The following is a 15,855-nucleotide window of genomic DNA, read 5'->3' on the forward strand; positions in this document are numbered from 1 at the left end:
GAGAGTGGAGCCACTATCAGAATGCATCCTGCCCTGGGGCCCAATAGCCCCTGCATCTCCACATACCCGTGGCCTCACCAACATCCTACCACATCCACCCTGAGGGCTGAAGCAACAAGAAAACAGCTGAACCCAGCAGTGTGGTCATGATTACAGCACCCAAGCCTATACATTGCCCTATCGGGGTACAAGAAGTCCATCACAGTGGGAAGACAGCCCCCCAGGAAAAAGGGAGCTGAAGTATATGCTCCCCAGAACCTGAGACCCATCAGACTGGGTCCCACTACCACCACTAGTAATCCTTCCTCTTCCATAGCAAAGTTGTCCTACACCCAGACACTTGTGGATGACCCCCATTGGCCTGAAGACTGGCCCACCAAGGGCCTGCCACCTCCACCAGTGACCCACTTCCCTCCAGAACAAAGCTGCCACACACCCATTTGCACCCCCCAACAGAGCCCAAGAACTGGCCTGCTTGTCATCCCAGCACCCAGAAAAGTTATTCCACAATTTCCAAAAATAAATGCAGCCTAGGCCATGGAGGCACTTGTAGTCACCACTGACAATGATTACAGCCAAATAAAACAAATGGAAACTACACTACTCTACCCTCTAAGAGTCAAAGCCAAAGCAGCCTACCCAGCTGAAACTACAGGAGACATCTACAGAAAAAAGTCTTTCCCTATTAAAGCTACTTCATAAACTGGAGGAAGTGACAATTACATCAAATGTGCAGATATAAAGTGACAACACAAAAAGTATGAAAGGGCAAGGAAACATGACACCTTTAAAAAAACACAATGATTTTTCCAGTAACATGCCTAAAAGGGAAATTAAAATAATGACTTAAGAAAACTCAGAGAGATAGAAGATAACACAGATACACAATTCAATAAGATCAGGAAAACAATTCCTCTGACTGAGAAATTCAATAGAGATAGATATCATTTTTTAAAAACTGAAGTCTTAAAATTGAATGATTCAACAAGTGAAATAAAAATAGAATTGAAAGCTTCAGTGATATACTAGATCAAGCAGAAAAAAGAATTTCTGAACTTGAAGACAAGTCTTTTGAAATAACCCAGTCAGGCAAAAAATAAATAAATAAATAAAACCTATGGAACATATAGGACACCATTAAACAGACAAACAAAAAATGCACTATGGAAGTTATAGAAGGAGAAGAAATGAGAAAAGGTATTTCTTATAAAACTTATTTAATGAAATAATAGCTGAGACTTTCCCAGGACTAGAGAGATATACGGACATCCAGATTCAGGAAACTCAAAGATTCCCAAACAGATTCAACCCAAACATCTTTCCCAAAGCATATTTTGGTCAAGTTGTTAAAAGTCAAAAACAAAAAGAGAATTCCAAAAAACAGTAAAAGTGTCAAGTCACATATAAAGAAATCCTCATCAGGCAGACAGCAGATTTCTCAGCAGTAACCTTACAGACCAGGAGTGAATAGGATGATATATTCAAAGTGATGAAAGAAAAAAAAAAACAAAAAAAACTGTAAGCCAAGAATACTATACCCAGCAAAGCCATCCTTCAAAAATGAAGGAGAAATAAAGTCTCCCAAACAGGCAAAAACTGAGGGAATTCTCATATATATGAGTCCTGCAAGAAATACTTAAGGGAGTCTCACATCTGGAAGCAAAAGAACTGTAATTACCATCATGAAAACACGTGAAAGTATAAAATTCACTGATAGAGCAGATACACAATGAGAAAGAGAAAACAATCAAATGTTATAACTTCAGAAAACTGTCCAACAACAAAGATAAACAATAAGTGATAAGGAAAAGAACAAAGAATATATAAAATGACCAGAAAATAATTAACAAAATGATAGGAGTAAGTCCTCACCTATCCGTAACAACTTTGAATGTAAGTAGTTTAAAATCCACAATTAAAATATATAGACTTGCTGAAAGAATTTTAAAAGCAAGACTCAAATATATGCTGCCTTCAAGAACTCACTTCACCTATAAAGACATATAGACTGAACGTAAAGGGATGAAAAAAGATATTCCACAAAAATGGAAACCAAAAGTGAGCAGAAGTGGCTATTGCTTGCATCACACAAAATAGACTTTAAAACCAAAAACATTTAAAGAGACAAAAAAGTTCATTACATAATGATAAAAAGGATCAAGTCAGCAAAAGGCTATAACAATTATAAATATGTATTCACCCAACACTGAAGAACTCAGATATATAAAGCAAATATTATTAGAGCTAAAGGAAAAAAATCTAACTACAGGCCCCAGTACAATAATAGTTGAGAACCCCTCTCTCAGCATTGGACAGATTGTTTAGACAGAAAATCAACAAAGAAACATTACAGGTAAACTGTACTATAGACCAAATGAACCTAACAGATATTATAGGACACATTATCCAACAACTGCAGAATATATATTCTTCTCATCAGCACATGGAACATTCTCCAGGATAGGTCATACGTTAGGCAACAAAACAAGTATCAACAAATTTTTAAAAATTGAAGTTATATAAAGTACCTTTTCAGACCACAATGGAATAAAACTAGAAAATAATAACAACAGTAGCTTTGGAAACTGTACAAATACATAGAAATAAAACAACATGCTCCTGAATGACCAGTGGGTGAATGAAGTAATTAAAGAGAAGAAAATAAAAAATATTTATTTGAATGTAAATGACTTAAATTCCGTAATTAAAGGATATAGACTTGCTGGATGAAAATCCAACATATTAAAACCTATGAAATATAGCAAAGAAGTACTAAGGGGAAAGTTTACAGCAAAAAAATCCTACACCCCCCAAAAATTAAAAGATTTAAAATAAACAACCTAATGATATACCTAAAGGAACTAAAAAGGCAAGGACAAATCAAATCAAAATTAGTACAAGAAAATAATAAAGATCAGAGCAGAGCTAAACAAAACAAAGACTAAAAAAAGAAGATTGACAAAACAAAAACCTGGCTTTTTGAAAAGATAAACAAAATCAAAAGATAATTAGATAAACTATGAAAAAAAAGAGAGAAGACCCAAATAAATAAAATCAGAAATTAAAAAGGAGATGTTACAATTCATACCACAGAAATGCAAGGATCACAGAGGCTATTATAAACACCTGTGAGACAACAAATTGGAAAACCTAGTAAGAAATGGATAACTTTCTGGACATATACAACCTGCCAGGATTGAATCATGAAGACACAGAAAATCTGAACAGACCAATAACAAACAACAAAATTGAATCAGTAATATAGTCTCTCAATAAAGAAAAGCCTAGGACCAGGTGGCTTCACTACTGAATTTTATCAAATATATAAAGAAAAATGAATACCAATTATTCTCAAACCATTTGAAAACAATGAAGGGAGGGAAATCTTCCTACCTCATTCTACATGACAAGCATTATCCTGATACCAAAACCCAACAAGAATATAACAAAAAAAGAAAATTATAGGCCAATATTCCCGATGAACACAAATGCAAAACTCCCCAACAAAATACTAGCAAAACAAATTCAATAGCACATCAAGAAGAGTATACACCATGAGCAAGTGGGATTTATTTCAGGGATGCAAAGATGGTTCAACATACACAAATCATAACATACACAATCAATAAACATGGTACGTCACATCAACAGAATGAAAGACAAAAAGATATGATCATCTCACTAGATGCAGACAAATCATGTAATAAAATTCAACATCCCTTTATGACAAAAACTCAACAAATTAAATATGGCAGAAACATCCTCCAGTATAATAAAGGCCATATGCAACAAACCCATAGCTAACATTATACTGAATGGGGAAAAGTTGGAAGCCACTCCTCTAAGAGGTAGAACAGAAGGATGCCCAGTTTCACTATTCTTATTCAACACAGTATTGGAAGTCCTAGCCAGAGCAATTAGCCAAGAGAAAAAATAAAAGTGGGCTTGGCACGGTGGCTCACGCCTATAATCCCAGCACTTTGGGAGGCCGAGGTGGGTGGATCACCTGAGGTCAGGAGTTTGAGACCAACCTGGCCAACATAGTGAAACCCCGTCTCTACTAAAAATACAAAAAATTAGCTGGGTGTGGTGGCAGGTGCCTGTAATCCCAGCTACTAGGGAGACTAAGGCAGGAGAAATTAGAAAATGGAAAAATGATCTAAATAGACATCTCTCAAAAGAAGATAGTGTAGTTTCAATGTTTGTCCTCTCCAAATCTCATGTCAAAATGTAACCCTCAATGTTGTAGTTGGGGCCTGGTGGGAGATTATTGGATCACAGGGGCTAATCCCTCATGAAAGGCTTAGCACCATCCCCTTGGTAATAGCAGAGTTCTCCATCAGTTTGTTACCAGCGGGTCCTTGCTCCCAGAGCTCCCAAGATGGTGGCAGGCCACTTCCAAGATGGTGGTGGGCTGCTTTCAAGATGGTGGCAAGTCTCATGTTCTCTGATCTGGGGTTCTTGGCCTCACAAATTCCAGGGAATGGAATCTGGGTCATGCAGTGAGTGTTATAGCTCTATTAGAAGCCATGGGTCACAGAAGAGAACCATGGAACCCAGTGACTAGTTCACTCGGTTCAGCTCGATTAGGATGAACCCAGGCACTTAGTCCTGCAGGAACAATGGCAAGCCTTTAGCCTGATCAGGAGCAGCAATGGGTGCCTCTCTGGATCAGGAGCACAGCAGACACCCTGCTGAATCTAAAGGGATGGAAGTCAGCAGCAGGTCTGCAACAGCAGCAAACAGCAGTGGTGGACAGCGAGTGAAACCTCAGCTCGAGCTGTAACAAACACGGACCAGAAGAGTGTGCAGTTACAAGATTTAATAGAGTGAAAACAGAGCTCCCATACAAAGGGAGAGGACCCAAAAAGGGTAGCTGCTGCAGGCTTGAATGCCTGGGTTTATATCCCGATCATTGTCCCTCCCGCTGTGCTCTCAGGCAATAGGTGATTGGCTATTTCTTTACTGCCTGTTTTTGCCTAATTAGCATTTTAGTGAGCTCTCTTTACTACCTGACTGGTTGGGTGTAAGTTAAGTTGCAAGCCCCCATGTTCAAAGGCAGATGCAGTCACCTTCTCAGCTAGGCTTAGGGATTCTTATTTGGCCTAGGAAATCCAGCTAGCCCTGTCTCTCAAGTGCACATGAGATCTGTGTTTAAAAGTCTAAGACTTCCCACTTCTCCCCCTCTTTCGCTCTCACTCTTGCCATGTGATATCGCTTGCTTTCCCTTTGCCTTCCTCCATGATTGGAAGCTTCCTGAGACTCTCACCAGAAGCAGATGCTGCAGTTGTACTTATACAGCCTGCAGAATCGTGATCCAATTAAACCTCTTTCCTGACTGGGTGTGGTGGCTCATGCCTGTAATCCCAACATTTTGGAAGGCCAAGGCAGGAGGATTGTTTCAGCCCAGGTGTTCCAGACCAGCCTAGGCAACAGAGAAATCCTATCTCTACAAAAAATCAAAAATAAAATTAATTAATTTTAAAAACCTAATTTCTTTATAAATTACTTCATTTCAGGTATCCCTTTATACTAATGAAAAAAAGGCCTAATATAGAAAATTCATACTGAGGACAGAGGCATTGCCAGAAAGATGCCTAAAAACATGGAATCTGCTCAGTGCAGTGGCTCATGCCTGTAATCCCAGCACTTTGGGAGGCTAAGACAGGTGGATCATGAGGTCAAGAGTTTGAGACCAGCCTGGTCAATATGGTGAAACCCCGTCTCTACTAAAAATACAGAAATTAGCTGGGCATGGTGGCATGCACTTGTAGTCCCAGCTACTTGGGAGGCTGAGCAGAAGAATCACTTGAACCGGGAAGGAGGATGCTGCAGTGAGCCAAGATCACACCACTGCACCCCAACCTGGGCGACAGAGCGTGATTTCATCTCAAAACAAAAACAAAAACAAAAATAAACAAACAAAAAACAACATGTGGAAGCAGCTTTAGAACTGGGTAATGGGCAGAGATTAAAAGTGTTCAGAGGGCTCATAACAGAAAGATGAGAGGAATTTTGCGCGGTGGCTCAAGCCTGTAATCCCAGCACTTTGGGAGGCCGAGACGGGCGGATCACGAGGTCAGGAGATCGAGACCATCCTGGCTAACACGGTGAAACCCCGTCTCTACTGAAAAAATACAAAAAACTAGCCGGGCGAGGTGGCGGGCGCCTGTAGTCCCAGCTACTCGGGAGGCTGAGGCAGGAGAATGGCGCAAACCCAGGAGGCGGAGCTTGCAGTGAGCTGAGATCCGGCCACTGCACTCCAGCCTGGGCGACAGAGCGAGACTCCATCTCAAAAAAAAAAAAAAAAAAAAAAGAAAGTGATGAAATAGTTGTGGTCAAAATGCTGATAGAGATATGCACAGTGAAGGTCAGGCTAATAAGGTCTCAGATGGAAATAAGGAACTTATTGGAAACTGGAGTAAAGGTCACAATTGTTACTCCCTAGCAGAAAACTTGGCTGCCTTGTTTCCACGTTCTAGGGCTTTGTGGAAGTTTGAACTTAAGAGCAATTACTTAAGGTAATGACTTAGAAGAAATCTCTAAGAAGCAAAATATTTGAGAAGTGGCATAGCTGCTTCTAACAACCTACAATTTTAAGTGGGAACAAAGAAATGACTTACAGTTGGAACTTATAATTAAAAGGGAAGCAGAGCACAGCCTGGCCATGTGGTATAGAAGGAAAGCCTATTTTCAGTGAAAGAATTCAAGAGGACTGCAGAGCAACCATTTGCTAAATGGATTAGCATGACTAAAAGGGAGACAAGTGCTAATATCCAAGACAGTGGGGAAAAGGCCTCAAAGGAATTTCAGAGAACTTCCAGGCCTCTCCTTCCACCATGGGATCAGAGGCCTAGGAAGAAATAATGGTTTCAGGGGTCAACCCCAAGCGCCTGCTACCCTGCACAGCCTTGGGACATCGCTCTCCATATCCTAGCTCTTCTGGCTTCAGCCTCAGCTCAAAGGAGTCCAGGTAAAGTTCGGATTACAACTCTAGAGGGTGCAAGCCATAAATTCTGGCAGTTTTCATGTGGTGTTAAGTGTGGTAGATGCTCAGAATACAAGTAGGAAGGAGGCCTGGTGGCTTCTACCTAGATTTCAGAGGATCTGTCAGAAAACCTGGGTGCATAGGGAGAAGTCTGCTGCAGGAGGGGGAGCCCCACAGAGAAATGCTACTAGCATAATGCCAAGGGAAAATGTGGGGCTGGAGTTCCTGAGCAGGGTCCCCACTAAGGCACTGCCTAGTGGAGCTGTGGGAAGGGGGTCACCTCCCTCCAGACCCAGAATGTTAGAGTCACTAGCAGCTTGTATCCTCAGCCTGGAAAAGCTGCAGGCACTCAATTCTTACTTGTGAGAGCAGCCACGGGGAATCAACTCTGCAAAACACAGAGGCGGAGCTGCCCATGGCCTTGGGAGTCCAACTCCTACACCAGTGTGCCCAGGATATGGGACGTGGAGTCAGAGAAGATTATTTTGGATGTTTAAGATTTAATGACCGCACTGCTGGGTTTCAGACTTGCTTGGGGCCTGTTCCCCCTTTCTATGGACTGATTTCTCCCTTTCGGAACGGGAATGTTCATCCAATGCCAGTACCATCACTATAGTTCTCTGTCTCTTGCTCTTGCTCTTGCCATGTAACATCACCTGCTCTTCCTTTGCTTTCTGCCATGATTGGAAGCTTCCTGAGACCCTCACCAGAAGCAGATACTGGAGCCATGCTTGTACAGCCTGCAGAACTGTGAGCCAATTAAACCTCTTTTCTTTATAAATTATCCAGTCTCAGGTATTTGTTTATAGTAACACAAAAACAGCTTAGTACTGAAGACATACAAATGGCCAAGTATATTTTTTTAAAAAGTTCAATGTCATTAATTATCAGGGAAATAGAAATCAAAACCACAATGACATATCTTCTCATCCCAGTTAGAATTGTTATTATCAAAAAGAAAAAAGTAACAAGTGATGGCAAAAATGCAGAGAAAAGGGAACTCTTATACACTGTTGGTAGGACTATAAATTAGTATAGCCATTAAGGAAAGGAAAGGAAATCAGTGTATCTAAGAGATATCTGCATTTTCATGTTTACTGCAGCATTCTTCACAATAGCCAAGACATGGAATCAATCTATCATCAACAGATGAGTGGGATAAAGAAAATGTGTTATAGATACACAAAGAAATATTATTCAACCATAAAAAAAGAATAAAATCCCATCATTTGCAGCAACAAGAATGAACCTGGAGGACATTGTGTTAAGTGGAATATCAGGCACAGAAAAATAAGTATCACCTGTACTCGCTCATTGGTGGGAGCTAAAAGTTTGCACACATAGAACTCTCTACTCTAGGGTAGGAGGGAGAGGACAGAGAGAGGTTGGTTAGTGAATACAAAATCACAGCTGGACAGGAGGAATAGGTTCTAGTTTTCTGTAGCACTGTAGGATGGCTATAGTCAACAATAATTTATTGTATATTTTCTTTTTTCTTTCTTTCTTTTTTTTTTTTTAAGACAGAGTCTTGCTCTGTCACCAGGCTGGAGTGCAATGGTGCAATCTCGGCTCCCTGCAACCTCTGCCTTCCAGGCTCAAGCTATTCTCCTGCCCCAACCTCCCTAGTAGTTGGGATTACAGGTACATGTCACCACGCCCAGCTAATTTTTTGTATGTTTAGTAGAGACTGGGTCTCACCATGTTGCCCAGGCTGGTCTTGAACTCCTGACCTCAGGTGATCCACCCACCTCGGCCTCCCATAGTGCTGGGATTACAAGTGTGAGTCACTGCACCCGGCCTATGTATATTTTCAAATACCTGGAAGAGAGGATTTTTTTCTCACTATGAAACTACAGTAGAAGATACGGTGGCTCACGCCTGAAATCCCAGCAGTTTGGGAGGCCGAGGCGGGTGGATCACGAGGTCAGGAGATTAAGACCATCCTGGCTAACAAGGTGAAACCCCATCTCTACTAAAAATACAAAAACTTAGCCAAACATGGTGGTGAGCACCTGTAGTACCAGCTACTCGGGAGGCTGAGGCAGGAGAACAGCATGAGTCCGGGAGGCGGAGCTTGCAGTGAGCCGAGATGGCGCCACTGCACTCCAGCCTGGGCAACAGAGTGAGACTCTATCTTGGGGGGGGGGGAAGAAATAGAAATTACAGTGGAATAGAGATTTTGAATATTCCCAACACAAAGAAATGATGTTTGAGGTGACAGAGATGCTAATTACGCTGGTTTGATTATTACACATTGTTTATATGCATAAGTGTATCACTCTGTACCCCTAAATACATATAAATGTTACATGTTAATTAAAAATAAAACATAACTAAGGAGATAAAATATAAACATAAAAAGAAAAATATCGAGAGACAGCAGTATAAGTGTGAGGACACTGAAAGAAAGAGCACCTGCCAGTGCAGCCCTTGCCACAGTGCCCCCACTCACCCCATCCTGCTGTTCCTCTCCACTCCCTCTTGCACATGACTTGACTCCTCACTGTTCTTCTCCATTGCTCTTGGTAAAATGAGAATTGTCCAACAGTGGCTGCTCATCTTTAGCAATTCTTCCCTCCCTGAGAATCATTCTTAATCTACTCTTTCTGAAACTAGCTGAACTCCAGGTGGATGCCCTTGCTAAAGCCCTTTACAACATTCCTCTCTCCTTCTCCACGTTAGAAGGCTCCTTCAGCCTTACACCTAGCATTTCCAAATAAAAACTTCTCCCCACTCCATTAAAAAAAAAAAAAAAAACTACCATCATTAATGAATCTATGTTCCATCATAAAATACCTGACCATCATCATAATAATACCTAAAATTATTATTATGTGCCAGACTCCAATAATATTCCTGTATTGTCTTATGTACTCCTCACCACAACCTTGTAAGCTAAATACTAATATTTTTCAATTTTACAAATATGGAAAGTGACACCCTGAGACATTCATTACTTAAATTCACACAATCATTTTAAGTTGATGGTATGGCTGGGCTTAAACCCATCCTAGTCTAGTATTTCTTAATATTTAAAATGTGTTTTAATTTCTGAAGCTTTCATTTGTATTTCTGTGCTATAATTCATAAAGGATGATAAATGAGGAATTACTTATTTTCATGACAGAAAGAAATATAGCACATAATCATCCTTCCACAATATCATCAATAAACTACTGAGCTAGTGGTAAAGTTCCATGACTGATGAAAAAAATTAGGATTGGTCAACCCAGCATTTTTAGAAAGTTGACAAGTTTCATAAAGTGATTTGTTTTGAAAGCTGCCTTTTCTATGAGAAGATATTCTGACTCCCACATCATTACCGACCCACATCATTGTAAAATTTTTAAAAACTTGGAGAAAAAAAATTGGGAGGGGAAATAATCTACAAGCTTGTAGAAAGACAAAAACAAGTTTCATATAAAATATCAACTATCAGCCAGGCACGGCGGCTCATGACTGTAATTCCAGCACTTTGGGAGGCTGAGGCAGGCAGATCACTTGAGGCCAGGACTTAGAGACTGGCCTGGTCAATAGAGACTGGCCTGGCCAATGTGGCAGAAACTCCTCTCTACTAAACATACAAAAATTAGCTGGGCATGGTGGTGGGTGCCTGTAATCCCAGCTACTCAGGAGGCTGAAGCATGAGAATCGCTTGAACCAGGGAGGCAGAGGTTGCAGTGAGCTGAGATCACACCACTGCACTCTAGCCTGGGCGACAGAGACAGACTGTCTCAAAAAAAAAAAAAAATCAGTAACAGACATCACTACGTAATGTCATTTTTGACGTATTTCATTATAGGTTTTTAAGTATACATCAGGAGACTTTAAATAAGTGTCATATAAATTTTAAGTGTGTAATGCATTCATTAAATAAAGCTACAGTGGGTTCTGCCAGTAGGATACTAAAGTGAGTGAGACAAACCCCACCCTTCATATATAGAATTTATAAAATAACAAACAAAGCCTGTTTCATGACTCACAGAACCCTTGTGAGGACAGCAGAAACCACCTGGTGACCATCAAACACCATCTGGAGGCAAAACTTCTTATCTAAGGAATTTAGAAGGGAACAAAGACCACCTGGTCGCATCTGGTTCCAGGCCTCTTTCAACTTTTATAAGTAACTAAAATTTCTATACTTCTCTGGGATATCATGCTGAAACTCATTTTACAACCCTAAGCTCCCGCCTTAAGGTCCACAAATACCCCTAAGGAAAATCCACCGCGCGGTGCTCAGTCCTCTCACTGAGGCCCTCCCCTGCACCCTTTTGCAGCATTCCTCCTTTCTAATAAACTTCCCTTTTTCAAACCTACACTGTTGTTAGTAAACTCGTTTCACAACCTGCAAGTTGACCACTTCCTGGTGCTGGGGTCCTCACACCTCCCCCCAGCATCTTGGAAATATCAAGGCAAAAAAAAAAAAAAAGAGGCTAGCGATATTTCGGAGGACATTGATGAGGAGATTTCTCTGAAGAGAGCCAGCCAGCATAGGATGACTTGATCTTGTCAATAAGACTCAGCAGAACAGGAGAAGACTCAGCAGAAAGTCACTGGGAATTTACCTCTGGAAGCTGAGACTGGAGAAAGAAGATGCAAATGATTAAGAGGAATAGAGATTAAGCCACTAGAAAGAACAACACCTTTCGGGGGGAAAAAAAAAGTTGCAACTGTGTTTTAAATCAGGAAATCTTTTAGGTTGACCCACTGATGTGTCTCATCTTAAGAGTGCTCTGGAAAGGAGACAAATGGGATACTTTAAAATCCAGAAGTTTCTTTTATTTCCTTTTTTTATAACAATTTTTAAAATGTGACTATCTGAACATAGAAAAACAAAATCCTCCCAATATTCCCTTCAAAAAGTTTTCAAGCTTCAAAGACACTTTATACCCAACAGATTTGATCTTTACACTTTGAGAAGCGTTGCTGTATTCAGTTGACTCTAGGGTATGAAAAGCAATTCCTTACACTTTATCAGCTTTCGACAATAGGCACTTATGGGCCTGAGTGATCTAAAATAGATTAATGAGGCACTAAAGCACTTTAATGAATAATGGAGCATTTTAAAATTTATTTTGTTTTTTAATTCATTTAACTGCAATCAATTTAACAGTTGAAACATTCCCTCCTGAATATATTAAGAGGCATATTACATTGAGGTTTCATTAATTTATTATGTTTCAATTCATTTATCATTTATTCATTTTATTAATTTATTCATTGAATTGAGCTCCACCATACAAATATTGTAGAAATCAATGATTTTATTGGGTTTCATGTTCAGCAAAACAAATTTTCAGCACATTAACCAGGGAATTTGGAATCTGTGAGCAGAAACACCATTGGCATAAAGTAAAAATGTAGTTATCATTTCAAACAGCATAGGATAAATAGAGTCCACTCAAGAATTTTGATTCTATCTCCCTTAAAAGGTAGACTTTTTAAAATAATCAGATAGTTTGCAGGCATTCTACATCTTTCTCCTTTTGTTGACTTACTCATCTATTTGTAACATTCCCTTCCCTCTCTCAGAAATACAATCTTTTTAAGTGCACCCCCTACCCCCCTTTCACTGATAAAAATAATAAAGATCTTAATGAGCTGAGTCACACCACAGTCCCATATGTTCCCATCTATACTAATAAAGAGTGATGGCGGGATTTTGGGTATTTGTACCCATCATAAAGAAATTTGTAAATAATATTTAGCAGACTAGGTGGCGGAAGATTTTTTCCCATGTGATAACAAAGTTTTGGCTGTCATGTATATGGAAGGTTGTTCTTACCTGTTAGAATGAATGACATAAGTCTTTTTGAAAATCATTTTTCTTTTTAGAGGGTTAGAACTTTATCTGTGAGATTTAACCAGAAACTATCTTGTCATTTGGGTCCACAGAACCAAGCCTGTTTGGAAAACAGTCCTTTAAGAAAAGCTTGTTTCCTTGCTCAACTCAATGCCCTTGACCACCTTAAACCAAAAGCAAATTTGAAAAACCCCTCCCTCCAAAGCAATCTAAAAGAAGTGACTGTACTAGCTTGCTTAGCAGTCCACAACTCAGCAACTGGGCTGATGCCTGTAAATCCTGTCTGAGGGTTCGGCCCATCCCTGATAGTGGATCAACTCTGGTCATTCTTGTGGATGCCTGAGTGTTTCCCATCCGAAAGACAAAACCGCTCATGATTTTGGTTTGTTTGTTTCTCCCCCTGCCCAAGAACCCACAGTGGTCCCTGGACCCTGCTGATCGAAATAGTTGCACTCATCGACGCAGCAGCAGAAACACCTCTTGCCCAAGAACCCGCAACGGTCCTGGACCCTGCTGATCAGAATAGTTGCACTCACCAACACAGCAGCAGAAACACTAATTTTCCTCCTAGACCACAAGGAGGACTGAGGAATGTTGGATTTAGTGGCCCTTCCCGACACATTCTCGAAAACCTGCTAGAGTCCCAAGCATTCTCCTGTTAGTATTGGGACTTTATCCCCGTCCTATAAAGATGTTATGCCTCAAAAATGAAGTGGAGAGCCATACCCTGAGGGAGGGAAGAGATCTCCAGAGTTGGAAGAGTCATGCCTTTTGTCCTCACTTACATGAATAAGAAAGATACAATTTCTGAGGCTCCCCATATCATAGCTTCAGAAATAGCTTTTGTTAGGCCTGCTTGTCCAAGGAAGGATCCTAAAATTCCAGATAGTCCCCCCTACAATGGGACTTTGAGCAAAAATTATGTCTTTCTGATTGGTAAGCCCGGGTGCCTAAAGAAGGAAATAGAGTCCTGGAGTTTATACTAGAAATCATTCTTATAGGAGAAACTAGAAAAGCACCAGAAACAGGGAATGGTTTTTAGAAGCAGGACTAGCCTTGGAGAAGAGAGGTGAGAGGAAGTTTGTCTGACAGGCATTAGGACCCAGGAGGGAAGGGTCAGGATACATAAGATAGATGGGCAAGTCTCACTTGGGCGAGGTAACTTTGAGAGTTCCGCTTATGGCCACAGGGTCAACCAACTTGTTATCGAGACCCTGGAGCTGAATGGCTTTCTTCTCTGTTGACCCTTGGCTCAGCCCAGAAGTACAGGAAAAGCAGAAGCTGGTTATAGTCAAACCAATGCTGCCAACTCCAAAGAGTCAGTGGTTGTTAGACAGCCCTTTCCCAGAAAGCCTGACACCCGTGTCTTTAGTCCAGCGGCCATGCTAGTCACTTTTAACTGGCCAAGAGGTGCCCAGTGTTTAGCCCCCGAATTCTAAGGAAAAATAGGACAGAACAGCAAGCGAAAGGGGTCCGATGGTACTCACCACTTGGCGATAGGCAACAGTCCCTTCGTGGTCACCAAAATGTGTCCAGAATTGATTTCTTCCAGTGGATTCTTGGTCTTGCTGATTTCAAGAATGAAGCCGCAGACACTCACAGTAAGTTGTACAGTTCTTAAAGATGGTGTGTCTGGAGTTTGTTCCTTCAGATGTTCAGATGTGTCCGGAGTTTCTTCCTTCTGGTGAGTTCGTGATCTCGCTGACTTCAGGAGTGAAGCCGCAGACCTTCACAGTGAGTGTTACAGCTCTTAAAGGTGGTGCTTCCGGAGTTGTTTGTTCCTCCTGGTGAGTTCATGGTCTCACTGACTTCAGGAGTGAAGCCACAGACCTTTGCAGTGAGTGTTACGCCTCTTAAAGGTGGCACCTCTGGAGTTGTTTGTTCCTCCTGGTGGGTTTGTGGTCTCACTGACTTCAGGAGTGAAGCCGCAGACCTTTGCAGTGAGTGTTAACAGCTTATAAAGGTAGTGCAGACCCAAAGAGTGAGCAGCAGCAAGGTTTATTGTGAAGAGTGAAAGAATAAAGTTTCCACAGTGTGGAAAGGGCTACCTGAGTGGGTTGCCGCTGCTGGCTCAGATGGCCAGCTTTTATTCCCTTATTTGGCCCCGCCCACATCCTGCTGATTGGTCCATTTTACAGAGTGCTGATTGGTGCATTTTTACAGAGTGCTGATTGGTGCGTTTACAATCCTTTAGCTAGACACAGAGGACACAGAGTGCTGATTGGTGCGTTTACAATCCTTTAGCTAGATACAAAAGTTCTCCATGTTCCCATCCAACCCAGAAGCCCAGCCAGCTTCACCTCTCAAAAGGAATAGAACAATTGTGTTGATAAACACAGCACTTATCCACTCTCATCTTCCTAGACATTTTTGATGCATTTGACATCCCTAATATCTCCATCACAGTTGAAACATTGTATTTTTCTGGAATTCTCCACTCTCTAGTTGTCTCTCACTTGGTTAGCTACTCTTTCCCAATCTGCAGGAAAAAGACTTCTTTAAAGGCCTGAACCTTAAATGTTGTTATTCTCCAGGGTTCCATATTCAACTCTTTCTTTCTCCACCACACATTCTTCCTAGATCATGTCATTTATATGTATGCAGCTTCAACTAACATCTACATACTGATAATATCACAAAGGTATATGTTGGATCCTCTATGATAAGAAGAACAAATAAGGTGCTCGTTTGGCAGCACATATACTAAAATTGTAATGATACAGATTAGCATGACCCCTGCACAAGGAAGATATGCAAATCCGTGAAGCATTTTGTATTTTTCAGTGTTTAGAGGGAAATTCACAGCACTGTATGCCCACAGGAGAAAGCAGGAAAAATCTTAAATCAACACCCTAACATCACAATTAAAAGAACTAGAGAAGTAAGAGCAAACAATCTCAAAAGCTAGCAGAAGACAAGTAATAACTAAGATCAGAGCAGAACCGAAGGAGATAGAGACACAAAAAACCCATCAAAAAATCAATAACTGGTTTTTTGAAAAGATAGACCACTAGCCAGACTAATAAAGAAGAAAAGAGAGAAGAAAAAAATAAACACAATAAAA

At 40.8% G+C, this 15,855-nt stretch overlaps 1 pseudogene; it reads left to right on the plus strand.

The window, feature by feature from the left end:
- The first annotated feature begins 15,471 nt into the window (after nt 1-15,471).
- Nucleotides 15,472-15,572, plus strand: LOC123571979 (U6 spliceosomal RNA; annotated as a pseudogene).
- The last annotated feature ends 283 nt before the right edge of the window (nt 15,573-15,855 follow it).

This window comes from Macaca fascicularis, chromosome 2, assembly GCF_037993035.2.
Source record: "Macaca fascicularis isolate 582-1 chromosome 2, T2T-MFA8v1.1".
NCBI classification, from domain to species: Eukaryota; Metazoa; Chordata; class Mammalia; order Primates; family Cercopithecidae; genus Macaca; species Macaca fascicularis.